The sequence below is a fragment of the Anomalospiza imberbis genome, chromosome 5 (genome assembly GCF_031753505.1).
Source record: "Anomalospiza imberbis isolate Cuckoo-Finch-1a 21T00152 chromosome 5, ASM3175350v1, whole genome shotgun sequence".
In the NCBI taxonomy this organism is placed as follows: domain Eukaryota; kingdom Metazoa; phylum Chordata; class Aves; order Passeriformes; family Viduidae; genus Anomalospiza; species Anomalospiza imberbis.
The window spans coordinates 11350600-11370750 of NC_089685.1; the positions used below are offsets into that span (position 1 = coordinate 11350600).

At 37.7% G+C, this 20151-nt stretch overlaps 1 protein-coding gene across 11 annotated transcripts in view; it reads left to right on the plus strand.

Moving 5' to 3' along the window:
- The window catches only part of MAGI2 (membrane associated guanylate kinase, WW and PDZ domain containing 2), a 709198-nt gene that overhangs the window by 314669 nt on the left and 374378 nt on the right, over window positions 1–20151 (plus strand). Inside the window, exon 1 of one of the 11 annotated variants that reach the window (XM_068189595.1) lies at window positions 11004–11413. The exons of the other annotated variants lie outside the window; for them this stretch is intronic. The gene's annotated coding sequence lies outside the window, so the exon portion shown is untranslated. Of the gene's footprint in view, window positions 1–11003; window positions 11414–20151 lie in introns of those variants that run through there. 11 annotated transcript variants of the gene reach the window in all.

Sequence of the window (20151 nt, forward strand, 5' to 3'; positions counted from 1 at the left end):
CTGTGCTACTGGCAATAAGATCATTTTATTAATTAAGGAACTCTTCCTTATCTAGCACTACCTGTGAAATAGAATATTTGTTATGATGTGAAAAAGTTGAATAGCAGAAAAAGAATTCCAAAGCTCAATGTAGCATCTGTAGTACATGCCAATACTGATGAATTCTTCTTTATTCACAGTTAAAAATACCCTTAATATTCTACATATGAAAAATGTTGTCTGTGCCGTCCCTGGAATCAGATGCAAGGCAAAAAATCCACAAGTCCTCTTAAGACTCCTCCAGGGAACGTGAGACCAGCAGTAAGGATCTATAATCTAGTCAAAGTTTCAGCTCTCATTTTGGAGTATATAAGTTGCTGCTGCTCTACTCTTTCAATGAAATGAAAAACTCTTCTGTATCATATTTTAATGGAGTGGCAAGAAAGAGATATTTGCAATACACTATTCTGTTTGTATTTTTTCTTGCTAGGCTACAAGGTTTTGACAATACTCAAAAGTTTATTCTTATTTTATCAAATTCCATATGGGAAACTTGAAGGGTTGAATGAATATGCACTGAATTTTGGTATGTGTGATCTTTTTACACAAGAATTTTTTTGTCAGTGGAGAACAGTGAGGTAAACTGTGATATCAGAAATCTTGACATATATGTCAAAAATGGGTTTCTCTTCATGTGTGAAGGTATTCCATAGAATATGGAAAAATACAGTAGCAGAAAAAGTGAGATTAGGCTCTTGGTGTTGATTCTGACAGTTAGATACAGGCCTGACACTCTGGAAAATGAGTAGTTGCAGCTACCTACCTTCTAAGGAGATTGTAAGCTGTGTGCTTGGGATGCCAACTCATAGCTGTAAATCATAACATTTCCACCTAAAGTATCATTAAAGACTGGGTGTTTAGTATTTATTTTTGGCTTTCACATATAGCAACTGCATTTGTTCTTCTGTATTTTAGCTGTTTCAAATGTTCCCACTGCATAGGATATAAGACTTAGGAAACCTTAATTTTCTGTAGTTGTACATTAGGAATTCCTATTGATAACAGCCATTACCTATTGCCAGTTCTAAATTTCAGCTCACATTTGAATTCACGCATTTCCTATAAAATCTTTACTTGTCAACTTTCTTTTGCCAAATGTAGGGCTTCTTCATTCCAGAATCCTTATAGAAAAAAACACATCTTTAAGAGGTTGAAAAAGTTGTGATTTCCATCAGAGTCAAGTTATCAAAGATTCTTCTAGGGAAGAGATTTTTATTTGTGCTAGAAAAAGAAAAACATATAGAAGTAAAATATTATTTATTAGGAGCATGCTGTACCAGTTTTTGTTTCCATTTGACATTCAGTCAGTGCCTACAGAGTGAAGTGGCATTATTTTCTCTGCTTTTGAATTTGAAGCCACGGGGTCTCAGTAATAACAGCAGATCCTGCCTTGCAATGAGGATGGTTTGCCTTCCTCTTTCACTACATGTAGGACCTGTGATTTTGTGCTGAAGAAAGAGCTTCTTGAGCCCAATGACCTTTGTAGAGTCTAAAATTCACCCCAGACCTATGAAGTTTGTCTGCCAAACACACTGGTTTTTATCCTTAGTTGCCAGTTTATGTAATGACCTATATGTTAGCCAAATTGAGTTCTGAGTGATCCAGAGTAGGGCTATGATTCATTGATGGTGTTTGAATGTGACTGCATTTGTAGGCACCTTCGACTTACTTTTGTCTGAAGAATAAATGTTCTTATTCTTGCAAATATGTGGGATTTACCCTTTAGACCTCCTACTTTATATCACTTGATTTTCCTACTGTGTATTGATAAGTGCTTTGACTGAAAGTGGATCTTTGGTAAAAGGTGCCTTGGAGCCACTATAAACAGTCCATCACAGCATGTCAATGGTTCGACTGTTTTGTTCTGAGGATTTCTTCTTTTCATGTCTGAATCTTCCAAATCACATTGCATGAGTGTTTTAGTTTATTGTGAAGAAAGAAATGATATTTCTTATTCTGATGGAGGGGCCAGTGCTGAGGATGCACTCTGAATTCCATATAGCAGAGTAAACATACAAAGCCACATATTGAAAGAGAGATATGAAAAATGTTTTCTGAGCTCTCATGGCTTTTAGAAAGAAAGAATGCTTCCATGATGCCAAATCCACAAAAAGGCTCTCTTATGAATCTTGTGGTTGATCTCCATAATGTGCTCATTATTCAGGCCTTCCTAATTCCTTCTACCCCTTTTTATCCTCACAAAAATTCTAAAAGCTTGATAGGTTAAAGATGACTACTGCATTATAAAAATAATTTGAAATTGTCCATTGTGCTCCAGCATAGTTGGGGACACTGAAGGACACAGAGAAAAATTCATGTTTCTGTATATGCCATACCCACCTCCTCCTTTCCTTCCTTCTTGCCTCCCTCACATAATGCTATTACAGAAACTTGGTTCTCCTTAAGAAACCAAAAAAAAAAAAAAATTACTGAGTTACACCAGTGAGTCTGTACTGACTTTTGGGAATCACTCTTGATTTATATCTCTCTGAAAGTTAATTAAACTCTGAGGCTTAATGAGATCATTTAAGAACAGGTCTGCAAGGATATACCATGTGGCTTTGTGCAGGTGAATAGGTGCAGTGAATGGACTGGGCCTATTCACCCTTGTAAGTTTTTACAGAATCAGTTTTTTTTAGTTATAATTTCGAATTTTAGCTTTTCTTTCAAGATTTGAAGATAATCTGAAATAATAAAATGTGTTTAATACATGCAAGAAGATTAGTAACTACAACTGCATTGTTATGGCTGTACTGAACTACTTTTTATGACTACAAACACAGTAATTTCTGATTCTAATTTCAGGATTTCTATAAAGTAAGTTTTCTAACAATAAACAGTGTAAAAGAATGCAGTGTATCCAGCCAGGTACATATTAACACAACAAAACTATAATGCTTGATGTAATAATTATACTGAATGTCCCATGATGATATTGTCAACATTAAAGGTAAGACAGCCTTACAAAAACAAAAACAAAACAAACAAAACCAACACACTTTGAAGAATGAAAGGGAGAACATTTTGTTTCAGAGAAAATGTTGCTGCAACACTGAATGTCACTATAAGAGAAAAAGACAATTTGAGGAAGAGGAAGGGAAATATGGAGCAGTCATGAGACACGGAATAAGAAGAGAGGATAATAATGATTGGAACATGAGAGGGCAGGGCTGAGCCTGTTTCTGTGTCTGCCAGCGGGGCTCGGGGCGCTGCTGCTCTCCAGGGTCCTGAAAGCCGAGAGCCGCCAGGTTGGTCAGGAGGAAGAGGAGGTGTTTTAATAGGAGATTTGAAGTGAATGCGGGCAAAATTAATGAAGAAATTTAAATGTTGGATTAAATAGTTTGTTTAAATAAGAACATTCATCAATTTTATTTATTAATTAATTTCTTTATCTACTTATTTCTTTATTAACTTATTTCAGTAGGGATTGTTTTGTACGTCCTGTGCATTTCTCTATGGTTCTTATGGGGAATGTGCGTGTTTTTGCATACTCATGCACAATATTTAGAAAGAGTTTGATGTGTTCTGCTGACACAAGCTTCCCATTGTTGCATTCCTTGTGCATTAGATCTAATCAGAGATATGCTTCCATTCTGCTTTTCATACTGAGTTAATTCCCTCTTCCAGTGGGCAAGCACACCACAGAGTGTTTCATTTACTTGTCATGGTGAGATCAGGAAATCTATTGTTAATTATTATGGTTTCAATTCCCAACTCAGCTGCCTATGTCAGATGTGCCACTGTGTGAGTCTTTGACTATTAATGACTAGATGGAATATTACTATATACTCTATGAATATGAGGCTTTCTTTCTTTATTTAGGCAAAATCTTCTAGAAAGAAAAACAACCAAAATGGTACCAGAAAAGTCTCTTACAGACTTGTCCAATAATTGATCTAAATACAGAACTATCAGTTTTATGTGTGCATATAAGAATCAAGTGATGCAATTCTTTGGACTTTTAAAATGCACATGACATACAAACATAACATTTAAAACACTGCATGAATACAGAGGTGGATACTATTAATAACAATAATAGCAGATGCATATTAATGAGAAAACATTATGGCACCTATTTAAAATAATGAAAGTACAAGAAAGATTAAATAAAATAATTAAGATTGTAGCTATCATACCTCATACCTACATATAGATACAATTTTTATATTTATTCTGAATAATTTAATGGTTGTCTTTTGTTAATAGGAAACAAAAAATCCAGAATTTCAGTTGAAACTCCTAGCCTACAAAAGCCCCAATGAGTTCCCCACATTTGAAGATTCAGAGTGGAAGAGCAATTATATGAAAAATGCTTACCTCCTCTTCCCATACAACACAGCAGGAGGGGGGCGGGGGAAAGGAAAAATGTGTCATAATTTCCAAATTTTGAGTTTCCCCAGAACAATCATATATGAAATTTGAAATCAGCCACTTCCCAGTAAAATATTGTTGGCTTCAGAGGGGTACTGTAGTCTTTGGTCAGTAACCATTAGGAGTTAAAATGGTGAATGTGCTCCCTTTCTGTAAGTATCAAGCTGTGGATTTGGACTATTTGTGCAAAAAGTATAGACCTTCCATCTTCTTTTTTCAAAGGTATTATAGCAACCCCATAAAAACATGACTTATTTTAAATATGGTATCTTAATATAGCATTTACAAGCAGTATACTAAAATGTATTTTGCTTTCTTTTTTGACTTCCTTTATTTGAATATGACATTAAATAAATAAAGTACATTTTTATAATTACAATTAATAGGAATATAATAAATTAGTAGACTTAATGCTTTAAAAATTGTTTTCTTAATTTGTTATTAGTATTATCTTAATCCAAAACTTGCAATAGTAATTTTGAGAACTAGCAATAGAAATTTTTGTGTTGTAGAAGAGGGTTGTATCATATACAGGGACTAAGGAGGATTGAGCAAACATGCAGTTGAGCAAATAATCTCTAGCAGGTAATAACTTGGAAGCACAGTGCAATAATATTAGTTTGAGAAGGCTCAGTCAAGAGTCTTGGTATTTTCTAATATTACATCCATTCCTCCTGCAAATTTAAATTATCTTATTATTTCTGCTACATTCCTACTAGTAGTAACACACAGGATTAAAGAATGTTTGCTAAAATGTAATTTAGCTCTTCTTAAATCATGGTGAAATAACATTTGAGTAAAAACATAGTCATGTCGTATTAGTTTTGATACAACCACAGTGATTTTTCAAATTTACATCTTAATTGACATTTACAGATCAAGAGATTATTTTTCTCTTTGAGGAAGTTTTACAAAACTTATTGTACTTGGCTATTTAACAGATCAAACTTGCAAAAATAGTATTTTTGTTTAAAATTGCATTTAGTCAAGATATCACTTACATAAAAGGAGAATTGGCAAAATATTTGACCAGTTTTCATGGATTTAGGTAATTGTCTTTGCAACATACTAAGTGCTTTTAGCAAAAACATTTGGCATCTTTATGGTTGAGGTCTTGAATTGGATGACGGCACTAGGGAGAAGTCAGAAAGATAGGTTAAGGATTTGTTTTCATTTAATTCTTTCACATAACTTAAACACTTGAAATCTAGAAAGATTCTTTCTAAACTATTCTATTTTCTCAAAAGAACAAACAAAATTAATTTTTTTTCCTATCAGACAAAAGACAGTTTTGCATAATTCAAAAAATGGTATCTTCCCAGTTCCAGAGAGGGAAACTATCAACACATGGGCAAAGCCATAGGAGCAGGAAGACATTCCAAATCTAGCTTCAAATAAAGTAGGTCACATGCTATAAACTCAGACCAGGTAGAGATTTAATTTTTGCAGTCAGTGCCACCAGTGTTATGTGAATTATGCTGCTGTTTAATAAGAATGTGGCATCTTATTCTCTGGGAAGAGTGGAAGAGGTCCTCTAACAAGAGAAGTATGCAGAGTGAGTCAATCAAATGCCATTGGAAGAGTGAACACTGAATAAACCAGTAATTGAAATCTTGTGGTTACCCCTATTGTAATTCAATTAAACTGTATTGAATTCCAACAGGGGAAAGCAATAGGGGCACAGATCCTCACTGCCATGCAACCACAGACCATCCTACTGGCAGGCACTGGAAGTCAATTAAAAAACTTACTTATCCAAAATAACACACTTAATGAACACACTGTCTGAAGAGGACTGTAATTATCTTCTCCTTCTCATCATGAGCCTGAATAGGCAATAATACAAGCTCAAGGAGAAACAGTTGAACTATCCCAAGAAAGTTAAATTAATATCCTCAAAAATATAACCAGGCATTTTTATGGGACTTTTTTTTTCCCATCGCTACTCACTGGCTTCTGCCAAAGTTATTAAGGCTACTGTGTTTAGCAGTTAGATGAAGACACTCATCTTCTCTGAAATACAAGTCTCAGGACTGGTTGGCAAAGCAATCTTGTTAAACTTTTATTGGAAGCTGTACATTCCATTCCCCAAATCATCCACAAGGTAAATTTTATGGAATTTATCTGAACCCTGTGCAAAGTTTGTACAAGGGAATAAGTTTCCTCTCTACTAAGCCCTAATGAGGCTGCATCTGGTGTGCTGTGTCTGGGCTCCTCAGTATTAGAGAGACCTGGTGCTCCTGGAGAGTGTCCAGTGCAGTTCTGTGAACACGACTGGGGGACTGGAGCATCTCTCTTATAAGGAAAGCAAAAGCTGAGGGAGCTGGGCCTGTTCAGTCTTGAGAAGAGATGACTGAGAAGCGACCTTAAGACTGTCTGTAAGAATATGAAGGGAGGGTGTCCACAGGATGGACCAGGCTCCTTTTGGTAGTGCTGAGCAACTGGAAAATAGCAATGGGCATAAAATGATTCACACGAAGTTCCACCTGAAAACAAGGAAAAACTTCTTCACTGTGTAGGTGACCAAACACTGGAACAGATTGCTCACAGAGGTTGTGGAGTCTCCCTCACTGGAAATAATTAAAAAAATCTGGATGCAATTCTGTGCAATGTGCAACTTACACACAAGGAAAAAAAGCATGGACATTCCAGCAGACTTGATGGTGAATTTCCTCCTCACAGTCAAAGGAATTTTGTTACTTCTATTTTTATCATTCACCTGTTTTTTAAAGGGAAAGTTTCCATAATTTCTTCTTGTAGCTTCCCATAATTTGACAAGGAAAGGTCATGAATTCCAAAGGATATTTGTGTTAACGTAGCTAACCATCTCTCAGTTCTTTCTGTCTGTCTCAAAGTCAAAGATAACAACTAATTCATTCCATGGAAAGGCCTTCTATAGAGGCTTTCTCTAGCACAACCTGCAGACCACAAGTCAAAAGGCTTATTTATAATATAACTGGATTCAGACCACATCTCTGTCCCATCCTTCTTTCACTTTCTTCTTTGTAATCTTTAACCTGTGATGACAAAGGACTGTAGGTAAAGCCAAAACCCAAACCAAACCTACCTTAAATTTTTTAAATTTCTCAATTATAATTTACAGTATTTTTAAGGGTGGAAAATACTTAAAATACTGTAAATGTCATTTTTGTTGTGGTTTGCCCCATTGTATAAATCATGTGTGTAACTTGTATGTACTTGGATATTTTCACTCATCAATAACTTTGATGTAATGGATCTAATGTCAATAGCTGTTTTCTTCCTTTAGCACTAATTTTGAAATATAGACTTGCAAATTCTGCATCTGAAGAGTAATGAAAAAGAAGCCATTTGTGCCTGTTTGCTGCACAAATTCAAAAAGACTTCATAAATACATGTCATACCCGTTTTCTTACTGAGTGAATATAGTTTCATTTTTAAGGATATACCTTTTTGACTTGCATATAAATGAACTGTAAAAAAGATGCAACCTATTTCTACAGCTTCTTTTAGGAATAAATCCAGCCTTAAGGCTGATATTATTATAACTAAAATAGGGATTTTTTATTGTTATTTTATGTAGATATATGCATTATTTTACTGTTTTGAAATTAACATTGCAAATATTGAGATTATTTCTCTCACAAAGTAGACCATTAATTTATTTTTTTCATGCCTCAATAATTTGATTATGTCTGTGTTGTTGTTTGAATTAAAGCTCTAATTTTTTAAAGTATGATTTAAAATTAGTGATTCTTCTGGGAAACTCTCAAATTCCTCTCTAAAGATTACAGGAGATAAACTTAATGACTAAAAAAAACTGTATTTATTTCCTGAGTAAAGTATCAGTTTATATTGATTTTTATTTTGATAAGTACTACTGCACACAATTTCCAAAACAAAATTGTTATCTGCATGGTTGAGACAGGTTTTCATCCATACTTATTACATGGGTTTATTAATTATGTATACATGTCTATACACATGATTTACATACCTACTTGCATGTATACATACAGCCTTTGGGTGGAAGATTAACCTCCATTTCTTCCAGTGGATTAGACCTGTACTTATGGCATCAACATTCCAAGACATTCCAGTCTGAATGTCTTGTTCCTGTCAATGTGTATGGCAGCCCAGACATTATAAAAGACTTTTTTTTTGGAAGCCTAAAATCATTGCTCTATTTCTTAGAAACTAAATTACTTTCTTTTGAGAGTTGTAAACCATACTTTGCAGTAGATGGGTGACCACAGCCTTTCATTGTTGAAAAGCTCTACTGTAGTCAGCTTTGCTAAAGTGAACATTTTGATGACTGTAATAAGTGTGCATAAGATGTGATACTCTTGCTTATCAAGAAACTCATCACATTCTGTTGGAGTCCTGTGCAGAATGACACAACTGCATTCTAGTAATTGACTACATTGGAAAATTTTTTGACCTGTTTCATGATTTACACACTATTGTAAATACACTTAAGTACCTGGAGGGGTAATTTGTGTCTATTTGCTTTTTCATCAATGATAGTTTAGGCCTACTTTTTTACTAAAAACAAGTTTTTTGTTGACTTTATAACAATAATAAAAAGGTTGACAGTATCCAAGTTAGAAAACAGCAGTATATATGCAATTCTGAGTTCTGAAGACATGTAGCTTGCCTGGCCCTGTTAGCCTCTCCAGGTGGCTTACTCAGCTGGCTCTCTCATATTTTGACCCATCGCAGCCTGGTAACTGTCACTACTCTGCTTGCAATATTGTGACTTCAGGAGGGTGAAAGGAAAAGACTATTAATAGAGTAACTACCTGTGGCTACACAGAGTGTCCAGAAGAACTGCAGAATTCCACCTGTAACTGGGAACTTAGACAACTGAGATGTTGTTTTGTTCCTGTCTTGTGTTGGTTCCTATGGCTTTCATTGCTGGGATCATCTTAATCATGTTCCAGTGTTAAGTGTGCAATAGCTGTTAGATATCTTTCTACAAGGATGTGCTTGCCAAGGCATGACAAGTGTCCCACTTCTGACATTTTCTTTTTCAATATATAATTAAATGAAGTGTAGAAAAGCTAAAGTCCAGTGATTTTTTCCCCATGAAGACTGGTTTGAAATAATGCCTCATATGTATATAATAGTTATGGGAATTTTAGCAGCCCCTTGGAGTCAGTCTTGGCTTCTGCCAAAAGCTCATGGACTGTCACAAAAATTTTTGTTATGAAAAGAATGATGTGAAGTACTCTTACTAGAGCATTTCTGAGAAGGATGTGTCAGGGTTAAAAACCTTAAATCTTTGAAAGATAGAGTTGTTATTGCAAATCCAGTAGATATAGTAATAGCCTAATCATATGGTGAAGTTAATCCATGATCTCTCATAAAACTCTTTACCCTCAGTGTCCTAAAAGAAATCCAAGTTGCTCCTTTGTGTACTTATCAAAAGAATTACATTACATCATAAGAGTGATAATACAGAAAGTAAAGGTGGAAATCTGAGTTTGGTGTGTAGTGCCAAAGGAACTGAGGTGTCTGTGGAGAGATCCGCAGTTAATAGAAGATGAGTAAATGGTTATTTGTTATATTGTTGGAAACACTGGGAACTATTAGAAGTGCCTGGGTTGGATGATGGATGGATGAGTAGGCTTTCTGGTTTTAACCTGAGTCTTAAAGAACATGGACATACGAAAATGGGTTTAGATTTCTTTTGGAATAGATGACACACTACTTCTACACATTTAATTTCTCAGAAAGACTGATTAAATGTGGATGCCTACTTTACGCTTTGTGCCTAGTTTTGCAGGTGTTTCCTGTTTGTTACCATTTTATAATGAATGCATAAGGAATATTTTGAGTGAAATTGGGGTCTCATTAAACATGATAAAAAATTTTTAATGGAAACTGGGGTTCTAAATGGAGTATTTTACCAAGACTCACAGTGTGTTTCCTATAAGATTTTCTTCTAACATATTGGTTGCAAGTAATTCTGACTGTTGCAACAATATCTGGGTATTTCTTATTACTTGGCAACAACTAGGATTCTCACAGAATCTGAATTCTTTCAGTCTTTTAGAGCCTAAATTCCAAAGCCCTGCACCGTATGGTAGCTTTAATCAGGGTAATCCCAGGGAGCAGGGCCATTGGATAGCCTACAATTCAGAGTCAGTTTTAAATGTAATCGCCCTTACATCAGAGATACTTTGAATCGCAATATAATAATATGAATAAAGAACTAATAATTGTTTTTAGTTTAGTATGGTCCATTTGCTGATGAGAAATTGAATATGGCTTCAGCATAAATATTTAAATATTGTACTGTAAAAAATGTACAGTTGGGAAGAATCTGTAAAGAGATACAGAACCAGCATAGCATCTGAAAAGAATTTATGTTTATTTAGGAATAAGCCCCTAATTTTAAATATTTAGAAGTGTCATGGTATCCAAACTATGTATGATTATTGCCACTGAAAAGTTTAATTGCATATCCTTGCGCTGTGCCTTCTTGTGTGGATTGCCAGCGCAGAGCTGGAAAGCAGAAGGATGCCTGATGATCTCCTCCGAGCCCTATTTCGCTCCCTGCTTTGTAATGTAAATGGCTAGTTTGAATCCCACCACGGATCCGTGCGCTCAATCCCCGAGCATCCTCTCCGTTTTTAACCGGAAGATCACCTGACCGCCCCCCGAAGCTGCCCCTTGACGGAGGAATCTCGGCGGCGGCTCGGGCTGGGGTAGGTGGCGGCTGCGGGGGCCGGCGGCGGAGCCGAGCGCTCCGGCGCTGCCGGGGGCGGAGGGAGCGGGAGCGCCGGGAGCGCCGCTGCTTCAGCCCTGGAGAGAGGGAAAACAAAAGAGCTCAGCTGCAGTTTTGTGTTGCTGTGTCTGGCTTAAGCAGAAGATTCTAGACATTCGTGCCGAAAAATCAAAGCACAGCTGAGACTACATCTACCGGGAAGATAATTTCCGTCCCCAGAATGGGCTGGATCCAGTACAGGTGGTTTTCAGATCATGCGAAGACAGACGGGCTGAGAGCCATGGAAAGGTGGGATAAGGCGCTGCCTTCTCTTTCTTTCCTTTTTTTCCCCCCCTTCTTTCTCCGGATTTGTAAAAGCAGTATAGCTGGAACCTGAGTCAGGGTCACTTAAAGAGATTAGATGGGATTTAATCCCACAAAACAGAACCAAAAATGGGAGGCACTACTGTGTTCAGACAGATGTTGAACCCAAACTTGGGCTGAGTTGGACTTGCTGTGAGCGATCCTTGTGTAGCTTTTGATATTGTCTTTGTTTAGAATAGTTCCTTCACGAAATACGAGGCTTTAGGACGAGCTGCATGCCTGTGTAACAAATTGACTGTTCCAATGCTGGTAGATTTTTGCCAGAGAAGCTGCAAATGAAGGCTTTGGAGGTGAGTTTATGGAAATAGGAAGAGCTGTTGACTTTTAATTCCTTGTGATGCGGGCATGGTTAGAAGTTGAGCTGTGCTTGTTGTTGTACATTGTCTGAATTGTAACAATGGGCAGTTCAAGTAGAGCAAGTTTGAATGGTGTTTCTTCAGCAATACAAATGCATTTCACTGGTATGATGTTTGGTTTTTCACAGAGGGCAAGGAATTTCTTCTTTTTTTTTTTGAGGAAAAAGCCATTAGTTTTTTTTTAAATATCGAAGAACTAGAGCAAATTAGCATTTGAATGGCTGTTGTTAACACCAGCATGCCTAAACATCTAAAACATATCCCAGCAATTTCTCATTTCTTTTGCTGGGCAGATGCATTTCTTTTGTTCCTGATTTTTTTCCCTGCCTCTTTAGAACAAAAGGCATTTCCTTTTTTTTTTTTTTTTTTTTTTTTTTGATGGCAGCAAGAGAGTTACATACAAATTAGCAATTTTATACAGGTTAATGCTCTGCTTCATTCTGAAGTAAACTGCCTTAAGGTATTAGGAGGAGAGGGGGTGGGCAAACCAGGGGAGGCTTGACCAATGCCCAAGAAATACTGAATTCAGATGGATTTAGATCATACAGAGAAGCAGACATTTATCTGTAACTGGATTTCGGCTCCATGTCATGCAAAACTGCAGACTATAGCAGGAAGACTCTTAGCAACCAATAAATCAGATTTGTAATGGGCCTTTAAAAATGTCTGTAAGGGGTGACTGCTTGGGTCCCCTTTGGCCAAATTAAGATGCAATCTGACAGTACAGCATCTGTGTGCTGACATTTTCTCGTGAACCTAGAGAAAAATGGCTCCAGATCTCTTCTTCAGTCCCCAAAAGACAGTTTCTGAATAGCCATGCATTTTTCCCTTGTTTTGTTGTTTGTTATAATCACCATTCTCTCTGGTAATGTCTGACTGGCTTGTTTTGCTTTGCTTTCTTTGACTGTTTGGCTGGCTGAGGGGCTGTAGTGGGCAGTGGTTGTTTTACCTGAAATCAGAACCTCATGCCAATACTACTGCTTACAAAAAAGAAATAATTTTACAGAGTGTGTATTGCAAATGTGTTGTAAAAATACTGCTAATAGAGCAGCTTCTGCCAGTTCTGCTGGAATTAGGTAAGTGGGTTGAAAAGCATGTGTCCTAATAATGTGCCGCCCATGATACAGGTGAAAAAGAAATGCCAGCCAGTGGTGAGTGCAACTGACACGGAAAACTGAAAATCCTAACAAAAGGCACTAGAATAAAGTCCTTAAAGGCCAGAAGTATATGTATGGGTACAAGCGTTTGTTTATCCAAGGGAGTTCATGTTCAGATACTACAAGAGCGAGGGGAAAGGACGAGCAGGGGAGGCACTCCTTTAATTGTACTACAAGTGCTGGGTGGAAAGAGCCCCACACAGAATGGCCATTCAGCCTGATTCTGCAGCTCTGCTCCAGCCTTCCTGAGCAGCAGCTGCAGCCCAGAGGTGGGAGCAGCCTCTGTCTGTCCATGTGTGGGGTGATTGCAGGGGAGCGAGGACGGGCACCGTGTTTCTCCAGAGGGAACTGTGCCAGAGGATTCATGGGGCGACTGGGAATTTCGCTCCAGTGAAAACCACTTCTTTAAATGTTCCCTCAGATAAGGTGGCTCCATAGCACAAAAGTAGGGCAAGTAGGAGGCAGAAGGGTAGCTGTGAGAAGTTGTCAGTAGTATGGATCCTCTCCAGAAAATGTGGCCAGTGTTTTTTGTGGCTGCTTAATAGTGCTTACTATTTTTGTTGGTGCTTAGAAAGCATGTTGTGTGCAATACTTATAAAACCCCCAAATGTTACTTGCCAGACTTATTACAGTCTTTTGAGATTAATTTTCATAGACCTAAATGCTTCCACTACTGCCGGAAAGGAGCAAAAAAGGAACTTTAACACTGCCTGCAGATCCCATTGCTCCTTGTGTACAGGTAGATAATTTGACAGCAGTAAACACTTGCTTCATGGAAAGTGACACAACTGCACAGTGGGACTGTGAAAAAGAAAACAAACATCTTGCACACCATCAGACAAGCAGAAATGTCAATGAGAGATGTTCAAATAAATAGAGTTAAAAAGCTTTGAGTGACAGAAAGATTCCAGATGCCTTATTCACACTGACCATAGTTACAAAGCACTAGAATGCAGTTTTGGAACGTTAACCAAACCGGGCAGATTTTCAGATGTGTATGTACGCAATCAGAATAAAATGGGAGTCCAATATTGAACTGGGACAAATTAGATTTCAGAACTTTACACATTAAGAAATACTGGATTGAAGATCACTACAGGCAGAAGAGTTTCCAGAAGGAATTAAATGAGTAAATTTAACCCTAAAGAAATACACGTATCCAACTAGGGGCATTGTATATTGATTATGTGATTATTAACTACATTATTTAAAGTGGGATTTAACAGTGAAAATCTGATTTAAGAAATTTAGCATGACTTTTGACTTTTATTGTCATTACAGAATAAAAACTGTCCAAGGACTTTTCTTGGAAATACACATTTTTTCACAGTACAACACTGACACACTGGACCTCTATAAAGGGAGAGGGGAAACACAAATAAAATGGTGGTACCAGGAAAATGTCTCACCATCACTTTCTGAAAGATGTGTAAATGCATCCCAAATCCTGAATTGATAAACATAAAAGTCAGGATTATCATCTGGTTGTGATGAAAATAAATAATAACAAGAATTAGATAGATTAGTATATACTAAAAAAAAAAAAAATACTCAGACCCAGAGTATTGCAATCTGAGAAATTCTATTTACATTGAAGCAGTCCAAGTAGCAATTGCCAGTGTTCCAGCTGACAGACTCATCAAACAGCCCACCTATTTCCCACTTCAGTAGCAAATGCCTATACAGAAACCATCATGCTCTCACTGCAAAATAAGCTTAAGAACATTAAAGACCATATAGTATTCCTAACTGCCCTAATACTACCAGGTTAAATCAAGTTTGTTGTAAATGATGTCACTATAACAGAGCTGATTGTAGCCCACAGGGCCAAGAAAAGAGTATGGTCAGCATAATTTACTTTTCTTTTTTCCCCTGTAAGAACATCCCAGCTATTCCTATTCCCATTCTTTTATCATTGCTTCCTCGGGAATATAGCATATCTCAGACCCACATGTCTGATTAAAGCACTAGACAGAAGTTTCAGAGAGAACTCTCTGATCGCTGTAGCAACTGTTTTCTGACTACATTATACTGTATCATAAAGAAAAAGATTATTCTTTTGGTGACCTTTGGTCTGTGTACAGAGCATACCTGTGTTTAGACAGTCCATTATTTTGTAGAAAATATCAATAGTAGAGCTAACTGAAAACTGTAAACTGAAAGTTGGGTCTGTTCTTCCTCTAACCATTGAAGGTTAGGTTGACTTTTCAACTAAATAAAGAAAACTCACCTGGAAACATGCAAGAGGCTTCAAACTTGACATAACATTTCCTGTCATCCTTCTAATTTTTTTGTATTTCTCCTCTCATACATTTTTTCTGACTCTCCACAAACTTCTTTATTTATGTGAACCTTCTTTGATTTAACCTTACCAACCATCTATGACTTTTCTCTTCTGCCCCAGAACTCCATTTCCTGGGACAGTGAGAAGCAATTTTTTGCCACCAGGTCTTTCTTTAGTCCAGATGAAATCAGTATCTGGTGCTGGGGAGCTGGGTTATGGAGAGGTGCATATCCAGATGCCTACAGAACACAATACTCTCAATCTCATCAGTCTTCCTACAACAAAAAATAAATTATTTTTCATCCCACCATCAGTCACATAAAGAATTTAGCCAATATTCCCTTGGTTCAACCTGCTGAAGGAAGCAATGACAGCTGGTGGCTTTCTTGGGACAATTTTATAATCTGAATCTGTATCCTGAATACCTGTATGATCATAGGGATGGTACTAAAGGAGAGTGGAGTTTACGGTTCAGTTCTGCCTCTGCTGAAATTGGTGCCAAGTTTCACTCTAGAGATGAGACAAGAGAACATTTAGTAGGGAAAATCTGATCTTGCAAAGGGGCTCAGGTTAAATACATTTTATCACCTTCCTGGCAAAGAAAACAAGCAAATAGGATTGCAGTGGGTGATCACTGAACCTCTAAACCCCCTAACATCCCTTATGAAAATACGAACAACAAAAAAAGTGCCTAGAAAAATTCTTTAATCTGAAGGTATTAGGAGTTAAGTCTTTACAGCCATGACAATCCCCATTGACAGAATTGCTCATAACCCAGAGGTGATGGAATACAAATGGGCATGGATGTGGGAAGCATTGCAATAGAGAGCACATCACAATAAAAGCTCTCTTTCTCAGTTATCCTTTCCTTTCCAGTCAAATAAATAAATTGCAGTGAAGTACAGTGGGAAGAATTATTGCCACTAGAGTGCTTTGCTGATGACAGAGATGAAGTAAGCTATAAAAGTCTGTCCTAGATAACAGAAATTAAAGATTTCTGAAAGTTTGCAAAGATTTAGGCACTCTTAGAGTCAAGCTTGATTCAAGCAGACTAATTGGATATGGATAGTGTAACTTAACTTGGTCATCTGCTGAGAAACCTGCTCTCATGGGAGCACAAAGCCTTGACCCTCCTGTGCTACTCCTGCTCTCCATCTGTCTTCTCTCCCAAGGTCCTGGCTTAAATCTGCAGGATTGCTCATGATGTTGTTCAAAGTTATTGGAGAGACTGTACTCATCTCTGTGAACGTAGAAGCCATGATGGGTCCAGGAAGTGATAATATTTGTAGTGAAATGTTGGTGAGTAGAGCCTCTGCAGGGACAGGAACTTCAGGGCAGAGTTCCCTTACATTAGAGAATTTTTCACCTTCAGAATTAGCTTCTTGGAAGAAATTCTGAAAGGTAACTTGGCATCATCCTGTAATGCTATGCAGTCAGATACAATCCAGCATTTTGTACTTTAACAATGCACGTGACCCAAAGAGGAGTAAGGAACAGTGCCTTTGTCACTAATTAAGGTTCTCTATCGATGGTGGGGATCAAGAATATCTAAAAGCAAAACCAGATGATGACACCAGCCACTGGAATATTCAATAAATCTAGAACATCTGGGGAGAATTGCAGATGTCTGAATAAAGGAGCTCGATCAGATCATAATTGTTCACTGTTTGATCACATAATTGACTGGGGTGACTGGAAGCCTATGTGTCTCTGTCTTCAGAGCTCTGCAGCTCCTGACTGACAGAAGGAAACTGCAGTTTTGTTGTTTCTTGTTCAGATGATGTAATAGAAAGAGGTTCTGGAAAACACAAGTGAACAGTTTGTGGAAATGTGAGTATCATTGCACCCCAGAAATCATCATGGGATGAGTGGTAGCTATCCCTCAGATAGCACTAGGAGGAATCTGCTGCACAAAAGGAAAGGGTAACTCCAAACTTTCCTCACTTTTTCATGGCTGGATTTTAAAACCTGGAATAACTGAGGGGATAGTCTGCTCCCATTCTGTCATTGCAGCTGTCAAATGCTGCTGTCGAACCAACCGCAGCGACATAACCATCAAAAAACACCTGCCTGTGCCTATTGGAAAGTCCTTCTGGAAAAGGAGGAGTGTGCCGGTAGGGAGCTCTTTATTGCATTAGGGTTTTTTTTTCCTTCTGCAGATTCAGCAGGTGCTATATATTATCCTTTACAACCTTCAGCCATTTGGAGCTAGGACACTGTAATTATGTTCCCTGTCCATGGAAGTTACTGACTATTACTGTGTGAAATACGAGCTCTGCTCAGAATTCAAAACTAAACTGAGGAAGCATATTTGCTGCTGTTTTCATACCAACAGAATAATGGCAGTATTCATTTACAGAACTGTTCCTTTATACTAGTAAATGCTCTTTGCCCCTTAAATAGTGGAACCTGTATAAAAATACCTTATTGCTGATATGTAAAGAAGTCAAATTCCCAGTGATTACAGTTCTCTCCTACAAGTAGTTTACATTTGTGTAGTTAATTTTATAAAAAAAAAAAATCATAGGGGTTCACTCCTTTGTAAATGTGAAAATAGATTGAGAGGCCAACAGAGAAAGTACGCAATCGTTTTTAAACAGAAGTAACTTTCAGTCATCTTTGTAGAGATAGTCAGGTTCTCAGGGCTCTTCCCAAGCCTTAATTACACATTGCTCTTGGATTTGTATGTGGGTCAGTGTGTAAGTATCTGCACCTGGCTCCCCCAATGACACATTAGCACAGGAGAAAACAAAGCTGGGTTTTCTATCTCCTGCTGCTCCTACTTTTGCAATCTCATCCACATGAGGATTGCCTCCTATGAGGTTTCATCATTTTCTGACTAAAAAAATGCAGCCTGTTTTTATCTTGCTCTGTTCTCTCCTGAAGTTATTCAGAGGAAGTGAGATATGGGGGGTGCCCTGCACACTATTCCATTAGGATAAATAATGTATGCTGTCTATTGTGTTTCGAAGAATGCTTCAAAGAAAACTCTCCATGGCATAGTTATGATAACAAGCAGGAAAGAAATAAAAGGAGAGAGAGCACAAGAAAATGTAGGTGCTTTGGTATTATCTTCTAGTTCAGCATTATAATGCTTGGTACTAGTGTGCTTCTTTTGCCACATCTCTTGCCAATAGCCACAGCAGTCCATGGAAAAACATGTGTAGCCTACAGCTGCCCTAGGAGAAACAAGGAGAAAGTTTTTGTTGCTCTGTACCTCCAGGAGATAAGGTGCAGTCTGTCCTTGGCAGAGGCACACTGCACTGTGAGCAGCTCTTGAATATTTTCTTATCCTGCTCATTTCTTCTTCCCACTTTCATTTTAATAAATCCCCCATGCTCCACAGTCTCTCAAGGGAATGACCATGGCTTTTAAGAAGCACTGATCTTCTCAGTTTGAGGTTCTTGGCCCACATCAGGTGTGGTAACTCTTCAACACAGAGGACACACTCTTACCTCCTACCAAGCATTATTTTTTTTATTGTAGTCTGTGTTTTTCAATCACTTTTGTGTATAAAGCTTAGTGTATGTGAATTATCCACTGTAATAATATGTGATAGACAGTCCAGATTCCACCTCAACAGCAAATACAAAAATTACTGGCATAATATCTTAAATGTTTGATATGGAATTTGCTTCCCCAGCTGGAGTAACAGCAGGATGTTTGGCCCAGCATCCTGCTTTTCACACTGGGAAAGAGTTCCAGCACCAGGCCATGTGGGGTAATACTTTTCTTTTATGTCTCCCAATTTCCAGTGTAACTCACCAGGTTACTAGGATTTTTTCCAAATGATATGACATTCTTGTTCTAAAGCACAAATTGATATTTATGTGGCCACACAATGCAGAAGAAATGTCATTTCCAGCGTTGGTCCCATGGATACATGCTCAGTGGTGTGTATGTAACTAGACCTTTACACCTCAGTACAGGGTGACCCAGTCATGGAGGAAAATTGGTTTGTTATGCCTTCACTGAGCTTACTGCTGCCTTGGTGATGAGCCTTATATCTTCAAGCACATCAGACCTTCCTGCCATCATTAGAAATACTTGAAAACTCTAAAAGTCAAAAGCCTTGAGTTTTGGCTAAGTCAGCATGTAAATCTGAAAATGTGTTTCATTTATGATAAAGGCATTTCTGTGCATATGAGTCATGCCTGGCAAAGGCAAAGTACAGTAATCCAAAAAGGAAAAAAAAAAAAAGAAAAGAAAAGGAATAAGAATAAACTCTTTTTTAGGAAAATTACCATCAAAAAAATCTAGGAAGGTGTTTGACATGGAATGTGCCTCCTCTTCTGGGATCATAGCATTCTCCATCAAATCACCTCTTCTCTGGGTGGGAATATTTTCCCCCTTTATTTTTTTGCAGGCGTGTCTTTGAAATGCCAGTTCATCTCGTCACTTTGCATATTAATTTGCTTTGACTGTTTAGGGTTCTTCCACCTTTCCCCAAAGGTGTGAGGGGAGATTGGATTGAAATAGATAGATGTTGATGAACAAATCATTTCTGTCTTTGAGTGCAGTACATTTGTCTGTGAGAGACAGCCTCTGTTTGCCCTTATAAATTACTGACCCTTTCTCTGAAAATGGCTATCTTTGAATCTGGGCATGAGTGTCCTACACTGACAGAAAGAACTGGCCATTGTCAAAGGTTTTGGCCGCTGTTACAAAGGTTTGTAACCAACTATCTCTGCACCAAGTCAGTGGGAGGGAGAGTGTTTAACAAGCTGAGTGAGTGGCACACAGGAAGACAGGTCATGGAGAGGAGCTGAGAGCAGAGGGCTTGGAATAAAGCTCCAAAAAGGAAAGAAATCAAACAATTAATAGAGAAATAGAGAAAGCAATGAAAAACAAAATTCAGAGAAATTA